Here is a 24289-nt window from a genome sequence, read left to right on the forward strand (position 1 = left end):
CCTGCCTCATCCACCATCCCCTGCTCCCTGACCACCCCTGGACTCCCTGCCCCTGACTGCCCCCTGCTGCCCTATCCAACCCCCCCCTCCTTCCTAACTGCTCCCACCCTGGAACTCCAGCCCCCATTCAACCCCCCTGTTCCCCATCCTCTGACTGCCCTGACAACACCCCTGACCATCCCCTCCACTCTATCCAACCCCCTACTGCTCCCTGCCCCCTTACTGTGCTGCCTGGAGCACCGGTGGCTGGCGGCACTGGAGCCAGCCACCCACCGTGCAGCACAGAGCACCGGGTCAGGCAGGGCTCTGCAGCTGTGCTGCCCCAGAAGCTCGCCGCCCAGAGCATTGTGCCGGTGGCGCAGTGAGCTGAGGTGCAGGGAAGGGGGGACAGTGGGGGAGGGGCTGGGGGTGACTCTCCCAGGCCAGGAGCTCAGGGACCAGGCAGGAGGGCTCTGATGGCCGGATGTGGCCCACAGGCCGTAGTTTACCCACCTCTGGGCTAATAGATTCAGTTTCAAGCACTAAAGTGTGTTACGATGTCAGATTCCCTATTTATGCTCTGGATGCACTTGTCTGATAGCCTGAAACCTCACAAAGTGCCCCCAGGGAATGTGGCACAGTAAATGCACATCTTGCCATTTTTCAAGCTACTATCAAGAAAACAAATCAATGTTAACTATACTAGATTTAAATATTCTTTCCATATTTTTTTAACTCACTCTGTGTAGTAACGTAGGTACAATCAGTATTGCCGTTTTAGACTGATATTGATGATGTACCCTCTTGGACTGCATCAGTATGAAAATAAATGCTTTTGAGACCTCTAATTCACTCCTGAGGCTGATGGCCAATTTGTTAGGGTTGCTTATAACCTTTATCTCAACTTTCAGACACAGTAAGTTTCAGAAAGAGGCCACATCTATTTTGGTACATGGCATCTCTGTTACCAGAAGGAGCCAACAACCCATTTTAATCACTATCATGCGAATTCTGTGAATGGGCAATCTCAAAATGTTGGCTTTCAGTAACTGGTGTTCAGCTGGAGCAAACTGCATAAGAGACGGATGGCTCTTGAACGTCATTAATTGTGACCTGTGTTAGAATATTTAGAAAATGAAATTTTGCCCTTTTTCTTAAATAAAAACGCTTTAAGTATGAAGTGTTGAATATTGGAAATATTTTGTATTTGTTAAAATGTGTCTCTCACGCAACACAATGAGAATTCTCTTTATACTCAGGTCAAATATTTTTCTGGTTATTTGTTGCTTGGCAACAGCATAGGGATTATTGCCAACTTCTATACTTGGTAAATTCCTGAGCAACACTTCCTAATTTTAGTATAGAATGTAATTACAAGGGCCTAGAGCCTGATGGGTGAAGGGAGAGATGCTAACACATAAAGATATGGAAAGAGAACTAGCGGGGAAGCCGTCTCTGGGGTCTAGCAAATCAATTTAAAATCCTCCACTAAAGGAATTTTTGGTTGAAATTGTATGGATTGTTCTGCAGGAGGTCAGACTGAATAAACACAGTAGTCCCTTCTGGCCTGAAGATATTAATCTAAGCAATTTGTCATATGTTGGGAACTCTTCCTTTGGCCTCCTGGGAAGCGAGATGAAAGAGGACACAGCTGTAATATGGCATGTTCAGCTTGGAAGGATCTGATGGTCGTCAGCAGTTTGCAAATACAAAATTTGATTGGACCAGCACCAACTCCCACAGTTGCATTACTTCTGCACAAAATGGGAGTGTGTGCAGATCAAACTGGGGGGAAACAGATGGACAATTACTCTACATGTTGCAGTAGGGTGTTTGGGCTTGTCAGGCCTAAGCTGTGAGAGGAGGCATTTTGATCACCATCCACAGGCACTAACTCTTCATTTTTGGCTGTATGGCAAGAAAACGTGGTGGCTTCAGTTTTTGAGCTGTGGGTCTCACTAAGGTTTTTAAAGTGAAATATTGCTGCTGCGCTTGGAATTGAGTTCCATCAGCATGGAACTGGTGTGGTGAAATGGGGAGATAGGCACAAAACTTGAGCATGCTGAAGTTTAAACAAGTGGAAGAGGTGCTGCAAATGAATTCAGAAAATATCAAACATAGATAAATGGTGGTCTCCTTCTTTTTCCTGAGTTCTGGTATTATGGCTTCTAGCTGGTAAGGAAAAAATTGGTCTCCAGAAGTAGGTTCATTCTATAGGAGAGCTGAATGAGCAGACTCAGAGTGCAGACTACTTTATGTATAAAATGTATACTATAACTATCTCAAAACTACTTCATAATGAACCTTTTCCAGCTTCACCACTTTTTGCTGCACTTGACCTTGGAAGGGTCTGAACAAGAATAATAGAAGCACTTCAACGAGAGACTGTGAGGTTCTTTTTTAAGGAAAAGCAGCTTGAAAAATGACATTTGATACTTTTGAATTGGTACCTTGAAGTTCATGAGATTTGTTGCTGTTCAAACGCACAGTATTCACAGAGGTTTGGAGAGCAACAGTCAGGATATCAGTGGAGCAGCCTGGAATCCTTTTCTCATCATTTTACAGGGATTTGCCTTTGCAGAGTGGAAAATATCATAGCTGCTTTTTCAGATATACTGAGGCAAATGTATTGGAATGATTATTATGCCGACTTAGTTGTACCAACTTCAGGAAATCTATTAGTGTTCTGACCACAAGACTCTTTTTCTTGCCAGTATTATAAGCAAAGAGCCATTTTTTGTCTGTCTTTTCTTGGTTCCTATTGGAGATGTGGCACATTAGGTCAATACTCCTTTTTAGTTCAACAGTTCTTGATACTTGCTAGATCAATTTTAAAAACAATGTTGTGCAATGTCCTCTCCTTCATTTAACTTGCTTGTTTACTCTAAGGCAAATCAGGCTGTCAGTGTTGAAAACCAAATTCCCCCTTTATTTCAGTGGGGAGTTCTACTTAATAACATATGGCATCTGGCTCATTGATTAACATTGAAACTGCATGAGACATTGAAACAGAAGTCCTAATCTCTGCATGCTATCACTGAAGATGGGTAATTACTAAGTGACGGTTTTGTAAAATGGGATGTGACCCTAAGAACCCCTCAGTGCCACCTGGTAAGGTGGTTACAAGAATATCTTGATCCTGATATGTACATTCTGATTACCAAAGAATGTCATGTGAGGTCTTAAATGAAAGCCACGGTCACACTGGTCATTAATATTCTTGTGAAATGTATATTCAGCTACTTTGTAAGGAGTTATATATGTACACAGAAAACGTGTACCTAAAGTCTGTATCGGGTGGAGTTGACACAATGAAAGCCATATATAGAGAGCCAACTGGGGAATGTGACCTTCCTCTGGAACTAGGTTTTAGATCGCAACTGGAGATTAGGCAATTGGGTCTAAAATCTGTGACCACTGCCCCCTGTACTTTGGGGTTGGGGCCTGTTTCTCCTGTCAGGGTGAAGGACCTGTGTTGATGGTACACCCTCAAAGAAAAGGTTCCATAACAGGATGTTTCCTCAGTGGTTTGGGAGGACTTGAGAGAGACTTTTGCCCTCCCCCATTGAGGAGCTGGCCACCAGGTGCCTTCTTCAGAGACTTTGCTGTCACAGGTCCCCCGGCTTACAGATGATGCATGACCTCTGGAGCAAGAGGAAGATGGCTAGAGGGATGGGGGCTGGAAATCTCATGCTGAGGCTGATTGGTTGAGGCATAGAAAGTTATTGCAATTGGTATTGTGTTTATGCAGGAAGCGCAAAAAAAAGTCTTTTCCTCTCATAATATGCACTAAATCTTGGACAGAAGATGTTTTAGGTTATAGTGAGTCTGGTCAATCTGGATTTTCTCCCCTCAGTAGCTGGACAGAGTCCTCACCATCCCAAGGAAATGTCATATTTTACAGACAAGGTCAAGCTGATTAAGGGTGAGTTGTCTGCTTCTGTTGTGGCAGAACAAGGTCTTGAGGGGAAAAGGGCCTTAACTAGTCTGCTACAGTTTCAGCCAGCAATGCTTCCTGAGGTACTGCAGGTGTGAGAACTTCATCCCACAACCAATGCTTTGGATCTACATCCTCTCCTAGCTGTTGAAAGCAAGTGGGGAAGTGATGGGTCCTTAGCTGGTGGAGAGTGTCAACATCAAGCAGTGCGTTCTTTAGCACAGACTTCACTAAATCTTCGTTATCTGTATGTAGCGTGCCCTTCGTTAGAGGGAATGGGTGTGATTGTAGAGAAAGTTGTAACAAGACAACTCCCTGTTTCTAGATGTCCTTGACCCTTGTCAATGTGAATAAAAGTCCTAGCGTCAGTAGAGAGTCTCAGTTGGCCCATGTCCTCCCAGCAGATCCAGTATTTATATTGGTATAAGATCTGTTGGATCTCTTTAATATCGTTGATCACAAAGTTTTGTTGACTCACCTGCTGACCTTGACTGCTTTTGGGTGGCTTTGTTCTTTGATTTGAGAGAACACTGGGTAGCTGTGTGCAATAGCATCTCTTCCTGAAAAGCTCTCTGGTGTGGGACATAACAGGGTGTTATTTTGTTACTCTCCTGTTCAGCATGCACATGGGGCCCAGAGGAGGGTTCGTAAGGAGGTATTGGTTGCGGGTGTCATCAGCATACTGAAACACACCAAATGTGCACTTCTCATCCACTCATCTAGTTTGAAGAAGGATGTAGCTCAGCATCTCAGACAATCTCAAATTGAGATTGGGGCATGGATGCGAGTGTGCTGGCTATAGCTCAACCCAGACAAGGTGGAGGGATGTTGGGGAAAACAGCCTCAGAAGATAGCCAAGATAATATCACTTGTTCTGAAGGAGTGTCTGCCATTGGTCACCAGAGTTTGCAACTTAAAGCAGGTCTACACTACAGCCGGGATTGACACTCTGAGATCGGTCTACTGGCGGTTGATTTAGCAGGTCTAGTAAAGACTGCAGATCACTCTCCAGTTGACCCCTGTACTCTACCCCAGAGAAGAGTAAGGCTCCCATCCACCCCCCTGCGGTGTACACCCTGTGATAACTCGACTTAAGGTATGTTGACTTCAGCTATGTTATTCATGTAGCTGGAGTTGCGTAGTGTAGGTTGACTTACAGAGGTAGTGTAGACATAGCCTTTGTAGTGCTTTTTGCACCCCAGCTCTGCTACTGGATGATCATATTACAGCTGTAAGCCTGTCATCTTTTTTATCATCTGCACTTGGCACGAGCTTGTGATCTTTCTGTTTAGATGTGATCTTGCCACTGTTGTTCACCCCTTTAGCGCCTCAAGGTTAAACTATCGCAATGTGGTCTACCTGGGGTGAACCTGACTGCCATTTTTGGAGACAAAAGCTGGTGCAGAAAGTGGTGCATCTCTTAGTGAGGAGAGCATCTCCCTGAGAACAAATGACGCCTGGGTGCCAAGGTCTGTGCTGGCTCCTTATTGGTCTCCAGGTGGAATTTAAAGGGGATGTTTTCCCTAAAAAGCTCTAAACAGCACAGGACCCCCAACCTGAGACCACTTTCTCTGCCATACTGCAACAGCTGAAGTGAGTGCTCAAACTGGACCCCCTTAATTAAAAAAAGGGAGGGGGCTGCTGGCAGGACATTCACTATGAGGGCCTTGGGTCCCCTCTTTGATCTGAAGTAGGCCAAACTTCGTAACTTTCTAGGCATGCTGCAAAAGCCATTTATTTGGTAGGGTGTTTTGGGAAGGTTGAGGGTCTGTTCCCAGATGTGGTAATGGGATGGGAAGGCATTAGAATTACTGGTTTGGCAAATCTGATTTGTTACCCTTAGTTCAATGCTGCTAGTGAGCTCAGTTTACTCACAACTTGTAAACGTTGCTGGGCAAGGCTGGATTAAGGCATGGACACAGTAGGCTCGTGCCTAGGGCTCTGGCTTCTGGAAACATGAGATGACCTCAGAATCTCCAGCTGCTTTAAAAACAAACTTCCTACCTGGTATGCTTTTGAAGTAAAGCTTGAAAACATGACTAAGTGTAACCAACACAGTGAAGTGTAACCAAATCTGCAGAGAACCTGGAACAGTAGATTGGACAAAAATGGCAGCATTTTGTGATGCTCTAGTCTGAGAAATAAGTTGCCTAGACTGGATGCCCTCATCAGATACAGGTAAGCCAAAAACAGTGACTACCAGGTTGATTTTCTTCAAGATAGGCTCAACAAGACAGACAACAAGCATTAGCTTTAAAATGAACGCGGAGATCTGGCAGGCTTATTCGTGTGGACTGGTGTTTTCATCTGATTGATTTTTATATACTTTTTTAGAAGTACCTATTCAAGAAGTATCCTACATGTTAGTGCTACTTCCAGCAGACCATCTACTTTCCTAACAGAGGGCCCAGCAATCGATTGAATCGGAGATGTGTACGTGTGAAGCAAACTACAAAACCAATATTGCGTGGTGCACATTTTCAATGTTCTGCACGTAAGGAAGGGATCATTGTTGGCTGACACAGGATGGAGAGAAGCTATTAAATTGCCATGTTTGAGAGAGGAAATAACCTATTTTTCCTGGATTTTTCATTTTCTAGCTCTCACACTCAAACCACTGGCAGTGTCTGCAACCTTAACTTTGCCTTAATGTCTTTTGTTGTGTAGTTGTATTGGTGTGGTCTCCATTGTGAGGTAGCCAAGAGGCACTTTAACTTTCTCTGCTTAACAGCATACAACAGTACTACGTGATTGTTTAGGACAGGCACCAGTGAAATATACTGCGTCAGGCTGAAACCACAAGGGGAAGGCAGCAGAATAATTACAGTACCAGAATTGGAATTCAGATAGGGAGCCAAGGTTAATCATAGAAATGTGGGGCTGGAAGGGACTTCAATAGGTTGTCTATTCCATCCCCTGAGGCAGATCCAGGTAAACCTAGATTATATCTGACAGAAGTTTGTCTAACCTGTTCTTACAAACCTCTAATGATGGGGATTCCACAATCTTGATTGGAAACCTATTCCAGAATTTAACTACACTTAGAGGTTTTTTTTTTCCTAATGTTTAACATTAATCTCCTTTTCTGAAGATTAAGCTGATTACTTCTTGACCTACCTTCAGTGGTCATGAAGAACAATCAACCAACTTCTTTTATAACAGCCCTTAACATATTTGAAGACTGTTATCAGGTCCTCCCTCCGTCTTCCTTTTGAAGACTAAACAGTTTTCTTACGCTTTCCCTGAAAGGTCTGTTTTTTCAAGCCTTTTATCATTTTTGTTGCTCTCTGTACTCTCTCCAATTGTCCACATCTTTCCTAAAGTGTAGTGCCCAAAACTGAACATACGACTCCAGCTGAAGCATCACCAATGCTGAATAGAGTGGGATAATTACCTTCCCTTTTACATACAACACTCCTGTTAATCCAGGAGGAGTTAATCCTTTTAATACACCCCAGAATATTAGTCTTTTTTGCAACTGCATCAAGTTGTTGACTCATTCAATTAGTTTGCTTGTGAGAATGTCATGTGGGACTGTGTCAAAAACCTTACTAAAATCAAGATGCATCCACATCTACAGCTTCCCCCATCCACTAGGCCAGTAACCCTGTCAAAGGAGGAAATTAACCTTTTTAGTGAAGACTGAAGCAAAATAGGCATTAAACACTTCAGTCTTCTTGATGTCATCAGCTATTAGCTCTCCTTCCCCACTCAGTAGAGGACTTACACTTTTCTTTGCCTTTCTCTTGCTCCTCTTCTTATTGCCTTTCACGTCCCTTGCTAGGTGTAACTCATTTTGTGCCTTAGCCTCTCTGATTTTGTCTCTATGTGCTTGTGGTGTTCTTTTATACTTATCCTTGCCAATTTGTCCATGTTTCTACTTTTTGTAGAATTCTTCTTTGATTTTCAGGTTACTAAAGAGCTCCTGGTGGAGCCATATTGGTCTCTTCCCATCTTTCCTTTGCATCGGGATACTTTTGTTGTTGTGCCTTTAATATGGTCTCTGAGAAACTGCCAGCTCTCAAACTCTTTTTCTCTTAGATTTTCTTCCCTTGGGACTATATCTACCAGTTCTGATTTTGTTAGACACTGCTTTTTTGAAGTCCATTGTCCTTATTCTGTAGCTCACTCCTTTTCTGTAACTGGCTTTAGAAAAAAATTGGATAAGTTCATGGAAGATAGCCATCAATGGACCTATTAGCCAAGATAGTCAGGGATGCCACTGCATACTCTGGGTGTCTGTAATCCCTACTGAGTCATAATTTATGTATTAACACTTCCAGCTTTTCCTGTTTTTTTTTCCCCATTTTTTCCCCCATACTCCTTGCATATAGACATCTATGGTGAGCGGATTCCCCCAATGATTTACTACTTGTTCCTGTGACACTACTGTAGTTTTCCATTCCCTCACAACAGAAAGGCCTCTATTAATGTCACCTTTTTTTTTTAATACCTATCTATTGGCTTTTGTCACCTGCCCCTTTGGAACCTAGTTTAAAGCCCTCACCAAACTAGTGAAGAGTTTGTGTCCAAAGATAGTCTCTGTTCTTGGTCACATGGACCCCATCTCTTCCCTAGAACAGCATTACATGGTCAAGGAAGCCAAAGCCCATAGACACCATCTAGAGAGAGTCCAGACTTATCATTCACCTTCAGCAGCAGAGTGCCCTGCCAATACCTTTCAGAGATATGGGATCAGGACAGATACAGGAAGAGCAATACCGACTGCTGAACTGCCAGCATTTCTTCCTAAAGTACTTGGAAGCCTTCAATGTAAGTGCTAACCCACCTTAATGCTGGAGTGTTTGGAAGAACTGATGTGGTCACAGCACAAAATGGTATAGCTAGAGAACATGAGTGGTGTAAAGAGTTATTTAAAGACTACAGTTTTGATAATACAATTTTAGATTAGCAATGTGAAATCACTCAATTTCCAGTAAATGTGCTCATTTGTATGGAGTGCAGCAAATGTAGATTATCTGAAACAAAGGCCCTGAGATTACATAGTGTTCCTATTTGTTTGATGCAAAGCATTATATAATTCATTTCTGTACACGACTGAAAAATGCTCTTAAGTATAAAGGAAGCTTGGCTTTTCTGTTAATGTTTTACATGTTGAGTGTTTAAATTAAAATACTCCTCATTGGTTCAGTTAGTTTTCTTGAAACATGTTAATTTATTCTTACACACACCATTCAAATAAAATACAAATACCAAACATTTGTGTATTGTTGGAATAGAATGTTTTAAAGCACTGCATGTTGGCCTAATTCCACTCTCAGTGAGGTCAGTGGGACCAGAGAGACACTAAGCAGTCTTCTTAACCCTATCCTTAAAGTCCTTTCTTGTCTGATACTGTGTTCTTAAAACTTCTTTAAGCCCTTGCAATAAAGGCTGCAGAAATTTACGGATGTATCTGATCATGTGAATGCCAGGCTCATTTATGTAAGCTTATAAATGTTGAATAATAGAATTAGAGCACAATTGTTCTAAGTAGTGTTGAACATACAAAGTGGAAAACAGGTTTCCTGTCCCAAAATCAAAAGACACCAGTCCTGCAAACCCTTAGGCACATGGAGAAACCCCAGTGAAGGATCTACGTGCATGCATTCACAGGGTTGGGGCCAGTTAGGCAGACTGAATCCAGCTGCAGCATATTGGAAGGTCTAATCCTTGATGGGTGTCAGGCACACGAGAGAGAGAGAGAGCACCTTTGCAAAGGCAAGTGAGTTCTCAAGAGGAATAAGAACAGTATTGTGAACATAAGGGGCAGTATGGGGAAGAGCAGCAGGAATCTGCATGGGATGGTTCGACGCAGTTTGGGTTTGAGTCATCCAGTCCAGGGACATAAACATGTGACCAAGGAGAGCAAATAGCAAATCGAGGATAAGTTAATGCCTGAAGCAATGATCAAAGCCCATAGATACTTCAGCCTGCTGCTTGCTTGCAGAAAGCAGTCATTGACTAATGACCAAATGAGTGGAAGGTTGAAGTCTGTTCATAAATAACTTGCAAATAGGTTTCCTGTGCTTGATTTGCCCAGTTCTAGTATGAGTAAGAGCGTGAAGATGACAAGGGAGAAAGATACAAAGGGTGTGATTGGGAGGATGGCTTGGGTAGAGAAAAAGCAGCAGGATGGTAGTGATTCAGGAAAGGAGATCAATGTAAGAGAAATACTGATCAAAGTGGATTTTTTACTGTGTTGCCAATTCAGATTTTCATGCTTCTGAGCAAACTGCCAATGGCTGCTCTTGTGACTGTTTACTTTCTGCTCTTTAGGGATCCTTCACTGTCGTCTTATGTGCTTTCTCATGAACAGTGACCCTGAAGACCAACCCTGTTAGTATGGCAAGACCTGAAAAGAGTTAATACTTCACACTGATCAGTGCCACAGCAGAGAGCAATTGAAGAGCTAAAATAATGTAAAGAACTGTGAATCCAGTGTGCATATGCATAGAAGTCACCCCACTTTAGTAAATGTTACAGAACAGTTTCCATAATCCCCTGTTTTCACACACACCAGATTATGAAACTTTCATCTTTTGGGCTGTAATTTTCCATGCTTGCTCTCTGTAAATTTTGAGTGAAATTCTTTCAGATGTTTGTGAATGAAGAGAAAATAACTTTTCTTTACATGTTTTTTCAGTGGATAATTCAAAAGGCCTGAATATGACAGGGAAATAATCCTTTTTGAAGAGACTATTTGGCTAAATTTGGGGGAGGGGGGAAATTGTCTTAAGGAAATGGTAATGAAAAAAATCACTGAAAATGTAGCTACTATTGTTAGAACTTACATCATTACTGTAACTGGAAGATTTTTTTCAATCTTTCCAATTTACTATATGCATTTGACAGCACTTCTTACTGCAAAGTAATTTCACCTACACACCTTCCAAGCTCTCTTGCCTTTCCTCTCACAGGTTATAAATTCTTTCCATCACCTAGCTGCATATAAGTCAGCTGTATGTAGATAAATGCTGCATATATTTTCAAGGGTTCATGCAGCTTTTTATAAAGCATACACTCAATCCTCTATTTTCGTACATTGGCTTTATTTCATACCACTAATGTCAAACTGAAACCTAGCCAGTTCTAAGAGGTTTCAGGTAATACTTGGGGCCTTGAAGCCCCTTGCCAATTTCTGTGGCACGTGTTTATTCATATGTTCCTTTAACACATTTTTGCAATCCTGTTGCTATGTAAAACACCCACATAAGCAGAAAAAAACAATTTAGGATCCAATCCAGCTCCCATTGAATTAATGAAAGATAGATTAGGCCCAAACTAGCTATAAAAGGGACTAAGTGAAAATGACTCAGAAGCAGCCCATGTTTCATAATAAAATATTTAAAATTATAACTGTTTTGTTGAGCAGTTCTAGTGCCCCCATGCTTAGGAGCAGGAACTTAAATTTTGACAAGAGGTTGCCCTGGTGTCAGGCATGTGCCTTTTGCTGACCCCGTGAAAATTGGCCCAAATTCAGACAAGTTCTAAGCCTTAGAAAAATTGGGATTTGTATGTGCTCAATAGAGGTTGGTTAGAAGTTGGCAGCATTTTTCTCTGAATATTTCACCCACACTGGGCATGCTCCAGTGGCTCCCAGCTCCTACGTGTGACCAGCTTGAGCATGTGCCTTTCCAACAGAATAACTGAGTATCCCAGGATTGCAGGGGCTGAACCGGACACTTTCTGCAATTACTTCTCCTGGCTGCTATGGGTTACACTGACCCAAGGCACCAGAACTGAGAGCAGGGAAACAGGCTGTCCTGTGCTATCAATACTCCCTCACTAGTGCCCAGGCAGCAGGAGGGAGGAAGATACCTGACTCCAATCCAGAGGAGATGGGGAAAAGGGGACAGCTTGATATATATGCTTAGGGTTGCACAGACTTGTATGGGCAAGCTTAATTCTGGCACTGAACTTTTGAGTTCTTAACCTTGCAGCCTTAGTGTTCTTTTAATGTGGCTGTGACGTTGCACCCCATATTCTTCATAGAAATATGGTTCTGATATGAATATGATATAACAGATATACTTTATGGAAGATGGGTCTTTTATGGTATCATTGGAAAGGTTATGATTTACTGAATGTAAATATCCAATTTGTGTGCATGTATCATTTCTGTATCTGAAGCTGGGAATATTGACCATGTCTCTGTATTCCAATTGTGCTACGTTGGATGAGGCCAAACAATGTTAGTGGCTTATTGAAGAAATGCACACAAGCATAAGGATGACTCCAGGAACTGTGTGCAACAGAAACCTCTCAGAGAGAGCTCCACACAAAGGGAACTGTTTGACCTAGGTCAGATAGTTCTATACAAGGGGAACTATTTGACCCAGGTCCCAGCAAAAAATCTTTCCAGCAAGTGGAGGGAAGATTATAAAAGAGGGACAATGACAACATGAATAGACCTCATTCCCTACAACACACTTGAAATCACCTGAGGAACAAAGGCTGGACTGTAGGAAGAGAATTAGCTCTGCTCGCCAGAGCGCCTGCCTCTGGTGGCACCTTGCCTCCGTCAGTTTTGTTCTAGGACCTGCACCACTCCCAGGACTGCAGCGTCCTCTTCAGTGACACAGACTTCCAGCTGTGCCACACTCTGTGCTCTCCCCTTCTGGGGAACCTGCAATCTCTGTCTAGCCACTCCCTCGGTGGCAACTGCAGTCCATTGTCCCAGGGCCACTTCCCAAGCAGCTCCAGCACCCTCTTCTGCCCTTACCTCAGGGCCTCAGCCTGCAGGCCCAAGCAGCCAGCCAGGAGCTCTCTGTAGCTTCCCCAGTCCCTGCTTGCTGCACTGTTCTGTCCAAGGTGCTGACACTCCTTCCTTCTGCTAGGAGCCTGATCTTCTCCCCTAGAGCTCCAGTCACCTACTGAACTTGCTCTGCCCTGCAGCTCTTCTAATATGGGCCCACTTGGCCCTGAATGGCTGCTCCTCTCAGCCCATCTCTGATTGGCTGCATCCTGCACAACCACCCTAGGGCTCTATTAACCCTTAGAGCCTAGTATGGGGCAGGCTTTCCATCCGGGGTGGGGACTTGTCTTAAAAAATTACTTTAACCTGGAACATAATCACTAAAACATCTTAATCCTAATTGCATGGTGTCACTGATGTAGGTATCTTAACTGTGCATTTCCATACCTTATCATGGTTGATTCATTTTAAGTGTAACCGTAACCCTGAATTTCTTGAGGCTGTAATGCTTGTTTTAGGGATAGTTACACACCCCTGTAACATTTTTACTCTTACATCAGCAATATGTACTCTTAACCATAACTCCATTTTAATGTAGTTTGTTTGTCTTGTGATGGGTTACTCTGTTGAGGTCTGCCCACAGCAACAGCATCATGTTGACAAGCTGGAGAGAATCTTCCGACCAGACAGAAATGTTTAAAGGGCTGAAGATGCTAATTTGTAAGGTCCCTGTCCTGCAAAGAGATGCATACAGATGGATCCCAATGCCAGCATGGAGCCCCATTGACTTCTGCAGTGCTTTATGTGGGGTGGAGGGGGTCTCATGGGTGTGTCTTTGCAGGATGTGTAACTCAGCTAAATGGTGATTAAATGGGATAAGCAGTAAGAAGCATTTTAAAGGTATTTCTGCCACAGGAGAGGGATTGTTCAGGGTGTTTGGTGAGTGTATAACTAAGAGTACTGGAATATAATTGTGCTAAGGAAAAATGAACATCACGTTAAGGAGAAATTTTACTAGTGATGTGTGCTGTCTTGTAAGTGGGGAATATTGTCTCCACAGGAAAGTGGTGGAAGCCCAGTTGCTTAAATTATTTAAAAGCAGACTGGACAAAACTCAAAATACCATGTTAGGGAATTGACTGCATTGACTGGAGCTTGAATTGTTAAACCTATCAGGTTATTCCATCTGCAGGGGCTGTCCTTCTGTAATGAATGGCATCAAGTTATGAAAGCAGCAGTCCCACAGGGGAGTTTGAGCAGAACACATGGAGGTGCACTACCCAGGACTACCTGGCCGGATGTATTGAATGAGGACTAGTTCAGGGAATAGCTCAAGCCAGAATTCCTAGTGAGTTGGCAATGTCATGTAAGTGCCGAAAGGGGAGCTGAGCTCTTAGGGAACATGTTGCCCCTTGTCATATATGCCAGCAGTTCTCAACCTTTTTCTTTCTGAGCCCACCCTCCCCCCAACATGCTCTAAAAACTTCACAGCCCACCTGTGCCACAACAACTGGTTTTCTGTATATAAAAGCCAGGGCCAGCATTAGGGGATAGCAAGCAGGGCACTTGCCTGGGGCCCCATGCCACAGGGGACCCCTCAAAGCTACATTGCTCTGGCTTTGGCTTCAGCCCCAAGTGGCAGGGCTCAGGTAGGGCTGCAGCTTTCTGCCCCAGAGAGTCGGATGCTGGCCCTGCTTGGCAGCCCCACTGAAACCTGCTTGCAGCCCCCAAGGGGCCCCTGGATCCCTGGTTGAGAACCACTGATCTATGCTATGTCAACACTGCACTGTATAGTGAGTGAAATTCCATTTGTTGGCACAAGTTGATATGGAGCATTTTGCTGAATTCAGACAAGAGTCTTTTATGAGACGTTAAAGGGAACACAAAAATCTTTCCTTAGCTGTGACTTTTGAGTCAGCTGGGAGATGTCTGCTCCAGCAGTGAAGGCCTAAAGGAGGAGTAGGGTGGAACTGTAATTGGATGCACTCGTATTTGAAGATACAAGCTGCAAGATGATCAAAAACTCAGGCACATGATCTAACAGTGAAGAAACAGCCTAAATTAGGAGCTCTGGGGGAAGGGTTTTACCCAGAGGGTTATAAGGATATGAATAAGTTACTTGTGAAGGCAATTGGAGCTGACTATAAATTCAAGGAATTGAAGGACTAGCAAATGAAGAGGCAGGAACACAAAATTAAAAGAAACCAGCCTTGCCCTGTTGAGTCAGAGAGCTCAGAAGTTCTTTGGTTGATTTTTGCTGCAGAGGGAATATGGGGGAAACTGCCAATGATTTTCAAACTGTAAAAGCTCCAATTTGATCACAGGCATTTTATTGTCAATATTTGAAGACATCAGTACGTTAACTGATTCTGAAATCTAACTGTAAAAGCCAGGAGACAGGATCCTCTTATGGTCACGATGGCTTTTTCTCACAAACGTCCATTTTCAACCTTATTTCATAGATTTTGAATAATCGCCTGGAACCAGAACATACATCAACAGAGCTGCCTGTTTATACGTGTATGGAAAAGAAAATCCAACTTCTTCACAACTGGGAACCTGAAGTTCATTTTCTGAGTCTATATTTCCATACCCAAATAACAATGATGGGACTTTCAAAGGTGCTGACCTACCCACAGTCTCATGGACATGTGGGCTTAGAGCTGAATCTCTTCACTCAGGCCCTGATTCAGAAAGGTGCTTAACCACATGAGTAATCAGGTTGATCTCAGTCGAACTACTCGTGGTCTTAAAGCTAGGCACGAATTTAAATTCCTTGCTGAATTGGGGCCTCAGCTTTCTTGATCAATGATCTTTGTAGCATGTAGTAAAAGATGATTATGGTTATAGAGATTCAAATTTCCTGTGTGGTACCTGTCTTGAGATGTGTTGTCAAACGCGAAACCTCCCCAAACAGTTTTTATACTCCATTGACTGTATCTGTCACTATTAATCCACTTAAAATAATTTGACAGCAGTGATCAGTATGAATTAATTTGGGATTTTTAGGTTATCATAAGCTTTCTTCCTTGTGTTTCACTGTTGAGTTCATGGACTTGTGGGATTAATTGCTATTTAAAACAGCAATGTTTGAACAGGCACCGTGGTAATGAAGAGGCAGTAGCAATCTATTCTGGTATATACATGTGGATCCATGGTCTTTCATTGTCAAGCTGCCCTGCTGTGATTCAATAAACCCTGATGGATGTTCCTTGCTGATTTGATGGTTTTAAGGTCTCCATGTGTGCTGGATTCTGTGCTCTTACTCTGTAGAGAACTTGGGAGTCTGTATTCCCCCAGGGAGGGAGTAGGATGGGCATCTCAGAGCTGGAACTGGTATCAGCCCTCTGCTTCCCTGGAGATACAGAGCCAGTCTTAAAGATGGGCAAGTATTGTAGCCATGTGCGGCGCACTCGGCCGACCAAAGCTTTGGGGCTGGGATTGGTGGAAATAGTCTTTTTTTAAAAAGCAAGAAGATAGAGGCAGTGGTTGGGCATCATGTAGAGAGGGGAGCAGTGGACATCCCCTGCTAGAGGGGAGAAACGGCACCTCCTAAGCTTTGCTGGGCAGACAAGGTCTTTTATTCTTATTTACCACAAAGGATGTAAGGGAGCCCTGATCTTTGATAGAGGCTTCTAGGCACCTGGCAATACAAATAAGTGAAAAGGTGGGGAGGAAAGGGAACAAATATGATCATGTGATTTCTTGTTCGTCGACATAGGCATCATGTTTCCCTTCTATTTTAGTCCTTAATTACATGGTGGCTTTGGCAGCAAGGTTGCATTTACACTTTCTTTTTAATACACTACAGGGCAAGGCTGAATTTACACTTTCTTTTTAATACACTACAGGGCACTGGAGGACAAAGTGGGCATGAAAAGGAGCAAGAGCCAAATGAAATAAAGCAGACAGTAGAAAGGTGTGGGGGAGGGGACCACTCCGTGAGAGCAAGGATGCTGAGCTTGGCAAAAGTCGGTGAGTAGGAAAGACAATGTTAGAGCAGTTGCTGAGTTTATATTAAGTAGCAGCAATAAGAAGAAAGCTAGCAATGAATTTACAGGAAGCAGCAAACATTCGGCCACTTGGAAGAGCTAAATTAAGGATCAGGTTAATTGCAGCCAAGCAGTCAAACAAGACCAGGAGCGAATGCATTAAGAAAGTCAAGGTTAGTTAAGCAGCATCTCCCAGAGTAATTGCAAGCAATTCATGAAAGGGCAGCAATCCCGCAAGCTGACAAACTCATTTAATGGCAGGTGGAATGCCGACCAATGGGCACACTTTCACCACTGACAAGGAAGTGTGCAGGAGCAGTGGTGGCACTGGGGGCCGATGTGTCATTGGCGGGGTCACATTCAGTTATACCTATTGGCTCCAAAAGGCACCATATATACATCTAAAGATTGCCATGGGGCAGTTGCCTCTCTGGTCCCTCATTAGCTCCACCACTGTGCAGGAGGCTGTGAGGGCTTCCGCAGCCTAATAGGTGACTTAGACTGTGGGTAAAACTCAGGGTGTGTTGCTGAGAGTGTGGCCAGGTCATGTGCCTTTATTGAGACTCGAGATATTTGCTGGTTCTCTTATGGCCTTAGCTCCTGGAGTCAAGTGATTACATGAGAATCTCAGCTTTGTTGAAAAACTGACCATTTCTAGTCTCATGGCTGTGGAGGAAAGCTTTAAAATGTGATCTGCCTTTGTCCTGAAGGCTCAGAAACCAGAAGGCAAATGAAAAACCTCCACATTGTATTTTTTTTAAATAACCCCTGAATTCATTATTTTTGGAGGTCTGATTCATGAGTTTTGAAAGGATGGGGTTGGCCATGCTCCTGACAGCTTTCAGTGAACTACAAAGGTGGCGACCTTGTTTCAAGAGCTGCTGCCGATATTTTCAGACATAGCTGCCTAGTGCTAGGTGCATAATATGCAACCTGACTTTCCAACATACTCAGAATCTTGCATCCCCAAAGGCATCAACAGGAGCTGTTGGGTGTTCAGCACTCTTGAAAACCAGCCCTCTGCTTTGGACACCTAACTTTAGGCTCTTGTGTTTTTAAAATCTTGGCCAAATTCTTTATCTTCTCTTACTGAAATGGAATCTCACCTAGGCTGGGCAAAAAAAACAATAGAAGGGCTCAAACGTCGAGACGTGATTCTAAGATCCCAACCCTGCAGCAGGCATGTCTGGGATTTACAGTCTGAGCCACTGAAATCCAAGGGAAATTTTGCATTGACACCTTTGGGCCCTGCTCCTGCAATCTGAATCCCTTCAGGATCCTGGACAGCGAATGCAGGCCCAGGCACTGCAGTTCTATTGCTTATTAATTTCCTCTAGTTATTGGTGCCTTACCCTAGGGAAGTATTTGTTTGGTTTTGGTGGGTAATTTACTTTTCTTTACAACCTTCCCAATAAACTTTGACTTACTGTAACTTGATTAAAATATTTGTGATGAAACCCAGCTCCACTTGCCCATTTTTCTATATTGTAGTGTTAGCTTGTGATGGAAAGATATACCACCTAGGAGTGTGCTGGAGGTTTAGTTTTTGCATTCACAAGTTGCTATAGAAAACTTTTCAACCTAGGAACATTTTGGTTGGTACTTATTTAAATTGGATCCTCTTAAAATAGTACGTGTTCTTTCAGAAGCCTTTTCTGTCTTCAGTTTTTCAGTAGCTACTGGAAAATATTAAGTATGCATTCACAGTGCTAAAAAGAATAGAAATCTCAGAGCAATCAGGTCTGTGTGGGATGCTTAGAGCTTTATTGTCTTTTGAAGTGATTATTTCCACATTAAGATACCTAGGTTTTGAAAAAAGAAAAGGAGTACTTGTGGCACCTTAGAGACTAACACATTTATTAGAGCATAAGCTTTCGTGAGCTACAGCTCACTTCATCGGATGAAGTGAGCTCTAGCTCACGAAAGCTTATGCTCTAATAAATGTGTTAGTCTCTAAGGTGCCACAAGTACTCCTTTTCTTTTTGCGAATACAGACTAACACGGCTGCTACTCTGAAACCTAGGTTTTGAAGTGATCATAATGTGATTTCTGTGGTTGAAAGATATCAAGTATGAAAGGATAGGATTGGCCGTGTATGTGCAAAGAATGATTATCACCAGTGTTTCTATGTGCATTCTCACAGCAGATTGCTGAAGTGTTAATATCCATCCATATATAATTAGTCTTAAAGCTATTGATTCTGGGAACCTGCTTCTGTCATCTGAGAACTTGTCTGGATGAAACCAATTTCAAAGAAAATAATGTTTGGTACTATATATCTGTTTGTTTTTATTGTCTCTCTCTATTGTTAGTAGCCGGAGAGTTCGCCTCACCAGGAAAAATAGCGAGCGCTGCCACACAGAGCTGGGAAAGGAATCTTGTATCACAGGTCTTGCTTTGAGAATGGGAGGGCACGGGACACAGAGCAGTACAGTGCTAGAAGAAAGCTGAGCACAAACACCATTCTACCGAAGGCAGCATTGCCAGCTCTGCGCAGGAGTCTTGTGATTTTTTGGGAGCACTTTTTACTTGCTTCTCGCAAGCAATTCCTGGCAACTCAGGGATTTGCAACTCAGTTGGAGCTGGTGTTTCTCTTCTCACTTCAGCCATTAGATACCCCTCATGGCAGCCTAGGCTGTGGCCTGCCCCTTCAGGCTGCCCCCTTAGAGGCTGCTGCAGCACTTGAGCCTGCTGCCTGACTCTGCATCCCTGGTGTGTGATGTCTGCGTAGAGCCAAGAAGCAGCAGCTAATGGGAGCCAGCCGAGCTGCTAGAGGCAGCTCCACCCATCCGTTTCACCCTGTGTAATGCTGAGCTGGGGGAGGATGAAGGAACCTAGGACTCCAGGCCTCTTCCACTATTGCAGGGCTGCTATATGGGAGCAGGAGAGGGCATGGGGGAAAGAGACAGGTGCTGAGAGAGGGCAGGGCAGCTGGACAGGGACATGATCTGAGGGATGGGGCCCGAGTCCCCGGGAGGGAGCTGGGCAGTGTTTAGAGTGCAGCAGGGAGAGAGTTGGTGGACAGGGGGTCAGTCCAACCTAAAAGGGATGTGTCAGCTTCCTCAGATTAGTGACTGTATTTTTGTGTGTGGCTGGGGGACATATTAAATTGACTATGATGGAAGGGGGAAGGCCCATAGGCTACAATAGAGACCATTCCAATTTTCCCATCACTGTCTGTGGACTTTCTCTTTTCTGTTGTTGCTTTTAGTGTGGTCCCAGTCCTGGCTGAGTTTCCTGAAACACGTATGCACCAAAAGAACAGTTTAGTCCCGCAGCAGCTCAAACATCATAAAATTGAGAGAAAAAAACTTTGGCTTATGATTTATTTAAAATTCTCATTTCTTTTTGTCTGCCTCATTTTTGAACTTGCGAGGTTGGCAAAACTCTAAATAAATTATTCCAAAAGACAAGAATCAATGGAAAGCCAAATTGTCCTCACGCTGCAGTTCTGTGACTGCTGCTTGCACAAAATTAGCTTTATATTGTAGCAACTTGAGTAAATAGCTACATGAATTATGCTATCTAGTAGCTCTGGCTGGCTATTCAAACCAATATGGATCTCACTCCACAATTTTGGTCATACTTTAAGAACTGACCCCAAGACCATAGAGTTTAGTGATTTCCCTCCTCCTACTTCATGCAGTATACTAGAGAGAGAAAGTGGACGTGGTAATACCTTTTTATTGGACCAACTTCTGTTGGTAAGAGAGACAAACTTTTGAGTTGACGTGGAGCTTTTCTCCTCTAAGAAATGTGCTCAGAATGTTATACTCTGTGTAAGCTTCAAATCTTGTCATTCTCCACAAAATATGATGGTCCATCACTCACTTTCTCTCTAAGGTCCAACATGGCTTCACTAACACTGCATACAACATTATGCAGTATGCTAATACCGTAGTTCAATTGATTTAGAAGCTGCAGCAACATCTTGGTTTGGGGTTTTATGTTTACACAAGATTACTAAGTGTTATCAGTTGCTTCATGTTCTAATCTTCCCTGTGTGCTGCAACAAAGCTTCTCAACAATGCTTCTTAAAGAATTAAATTATCAAATGTAAACACTCTTCACATGTTTATAGTAGTACATCTGGGTGGAGGTATTAAATTTTTTTAATGTCTCTGCAATTAACTTATTGTAGGACTCTGCAGCTTTTGAGATATGTTAGAATATATTTTATATTGTGTTAATGGTCAAGTTGGCAGCCATATTAATAAAGAAAAAAATCTTATCATTGACACCTATTTGAGTGGCACATAAAAAAAAAGAAAAAGAAAAAGAAAACTCGAAACATTTCTGCTCCAGACTGTCACCTGGAATGTATTGGGGGCCTTTCTCCAAGGAGAAGAGGTGGAATCGCTGATTGGAATTTTTTCATCAAAACACTTTTTTGACGAAAAAATAGAAAGCAAAAATTTGTTTAAAAAAGAAAAATCTCTTTGGTTTTTGCAAATGAATAATTGTTACTGAAAACCAAATATTTTTTATCAAAAATGGCCTTCAAAAATAAAACAATATATTTTGCAGAACATTTTAGAAAAACTTAAAATTTCCCTCAAAAATAATTGGCTTTTTGGCCCAGATCTTCAAATGTGTTTGAGAGCGCTTTCTATTCACTAATGAGCCAAGCAGAATGTAATCTTTATAACTGCTCAGGTGAGGAAGTCAAGAAAAAACACTAGAAATAAGAGCTATAGTTAAAATACTAGATGAGCAAGAGAAACTTAGTGCAAGAATCTAGTGTAAGATCTTTGAGGCAGTTACCTTACCTTCCTGTGTGTTTGTGCAGTGCCTAGCGTATTGAAGCCTTGATCCTCCCTGGGGCCTCTGGGTGCTAACAGCAATATAAATATTAAAGTTATTACAATCCTTTAGCAGTTTCAAGTGTTCAGTTCAGTTTTTCAGGGGGCTGGAGCGAGGAGTGTGGCAGCACCCCCTGGCTTGAAGTGGTTTACGGTTTGGTTCAATGGCTCTCAGCACCTCCACTATACAAATTGTTCCAATGCCCATATGTAACACTGTCACGTGTGGGTCCTGCTTCTTGCATCCAGCCATGCTGTATTAAACACAGAACCTGAATGGAAGCCAATTTGGCTTCCTCCCAGTTCTGAGTGGGCAAAGGTCAGGTCAGGTCAGCCCTCCCAGTGTCAGTTGCATCAGCCTTAGGGTTGTTCTGACCTATGTATGGCTGAAAATAGCTCCAAGGGACAATTCCAACAGCGAAGATTAGACAGAGCATAATACCCCTTTCCCCCACACCATGTCCCTGACATCAGGGACTGCACATGGAGTGGCATACAGCTGCTTTGGTGACTCTTCCCCCTAAATTGGAGGCATTTATGGAGAGTTGGTTAATTTGGCCTTTACCATCCCTTTGTGCCACTGAACTTGCATAATCCAAGATATAAAAGAGGTAGATTAGCAGGGTGGGTCCTGCTACTGATTCATCATATAGACTGGGCATGTTGCCTAATCCCTGTGTCCTATTGCTGTTCTCTTGCCATTCCCCGCCCCACCAAAATATATATGAAGCAGGGCCCTCTGGAACAGACAGTATGTGATCATATAATTAGAGACTGTATCATAATGCACAGGCACAAATGGGCTGAATTAGGCCTGCCTAGGCTGCCTTAATTCTGTCATTTCCTAACAGCTGAGTGCTCAATTTTTCAACCTTAACTTTCTATGAATATCGTGGTTTTAGATGTATTATTAATACAGAGGGGAAGCCACTGCCTCGCTGTGATCTTTGTTCCCATCCATTTCAGAGCTGTTCCAATCAGTCTCTGCTTCTAGCTCAATGCTTCCCCTTTCTGCTACCTAGATGCTGCTCCTCCAATCTGCCTGTCTATTCCTGGCACAGTGAGCCCACTGTTGCTGCTTTATTCTCTTGCCACAGCTGTACAGGACCTGGCTGAAGGATTCAGCAGCGCTTTTCTGTTCGTTTGCTAGCTTGACAAATTTTAATTGTATCCTTGAGGGGTAACTCAGGCCCTCTAACCTCTGTCAGTCTGTCTTGCTGCTCACACCCTAGCCCAGCAGCCAATCTCTTTTCCCGGGGGCTCTTGTGACTCCCTAATCGAAGGACCCAGCTTTTAACCTTAGTTTGCGACAATAAGCATCAAAGTTTTCTGTAGGCTGCTGTATTTTGCAGGGAAGCATGTGGCACATGGATCATCCTGTCCACTTAGAGCTCCTCTTCCCTGCAGACAATGGTGGATATCCTGCTCTGCAGTGCGTGCTCCCGGGAGAAACATTGAATTCCCATATGGGAGAGACAGTCAACTGGACCATTCCACCTTTCCGCCCCTATGTGGGGAGGAGAACAGCATGCATCAGACTTGCCCTCTGTCACAGCCAATTTCTCTCCCTCATCTTTGCTAACATACCTGTTACAGTTTGCAGTAAAGGAACCTTTGCCTGTTTAAAGATTTGATGATGATGTGCTACTCTTGTGATATTTAACTCTGGTCTCCTCCTGCCCACACCTAGCCCGGGCTAGAAGCTGCACCCAAGACAGCAGAGCCTGAAAACAACACCCTCTGTGTGTGTATGTCCAGTTGTCCCCGAGTCATACAGTGTGGCCTCTAGGACTAGCCTGCTTGCTTGCCTATATATCTTTTCTTATAGGTTTCTGATTTTGTTATGGTTTTGATTGTTTGTTTTATTATAATAGGTTTATAGGTTTATATTAAAATAGTTTGGCTATAATGCAAGGGACCTACAGGCCATAGCCTGTGTGTTAACCTAAGACAAGGTTAGCATACATATATCTGGGACCTTTCACCCAGCTAGATAGTGATAAGTTAAAGCATATGGTCCATATATGGCAGCGACCTTTAACTTAGATAGATAAAGGATGAGTTGAGGCAGGTTGACTTAGGGAGCTTTCTGAAGCTCATGCTCTCTGTAAACAGGTACACCACAAGGAAAGAACCAAGAGCAGCAGGGCTCAGGTTACAGGCCCCCTGCATGGGGCTGAAACCGTTGGGCTTCAGCTTTGATTGTCCCCACCCCGAGCAGTGGGGCTTGGGCTTTGGCTTTTTCCTCTCACCCCAGCCGGGGCAGTGGGATTTGGGCAGGATCAGGCATCAGTCCCCCACCTTTTGGGGTTGCGTAGTAATTTTTGTTGTCAGAAGGGGGTCACGGTGCAATGAAGTTTGAGAACCCCTGATCTAATGTCATGAATATGTGTGTATATGTCATCAATACGTACAAACCTACCAGCCTAAGGAGTAAGTGTACCCCAGCATTTTGGTGGGTGAGGAAACTAAGTTTGGACATAGAAGGAGGGCTCAAGCACCAATGCCCTACAAGAGGGGTGGCACACCATGCCAAGGAAACATCTAAGCATCTATGAATCTAAGCACCTAAAAAGCTAGGCATCTAAGTTTCTAAGCTCCAAGCATCTTTCTTAGTTTATTAGTCTGTTAGTTAACTAACTGACTTAAAACTTAAAATTCAAGTGAATTTCAAAATTAGCTTCAATAGCTCTTAGCTCTCTAGCTTCTTCGAAGCTCTGCACCTCACTCATGAATTGAGGAACCCAAGGCAAGGCTGGTCCTTTGTCTCTTATTACCAGGTCATCAAGGAAGGGTGCGAGTATATTAATCAAAAGTTTTATAGTATATAATATCATATGTAGCTTTAGTAATATATATTGGAAACAAATAATAATAATAG

General features: G+C 43.1%; 1 long non-coding RNA gene across 1 annotated transcript; it reads left to right on the plus strand.

Moving 5' to 3' along the window:
* The first annotated feature begins 408 nt into the window (after positions 1-408).
* On the plus strand, positions 409-18760 carry LOC122460123. The gene is made up of 3 exons (XR_006281212.1): positions 409-4584; positions 13213-13219; positions 18750-18760. It is a non-coding gene; the product is annotated as an uncharacterized LOC122460123 (long non-coding RNA).
* Positions 18761-24289: the final 5529 nt, after the last annotated feature.

Source organism: Dermochelys coriacea, chromosome 5 (genome assembly GCF_009764565.3).
Source record: "Dermochelys coriacea isolate rDerCor1 chromosome 5, rDerCor1.pri.v4, whole genome shotgun sequence".
NCBI lineage: Eukaryota > Metazoa > Chordata > Testudines > Dermochelyidae > Dermochelys > Dermochelys coriacea.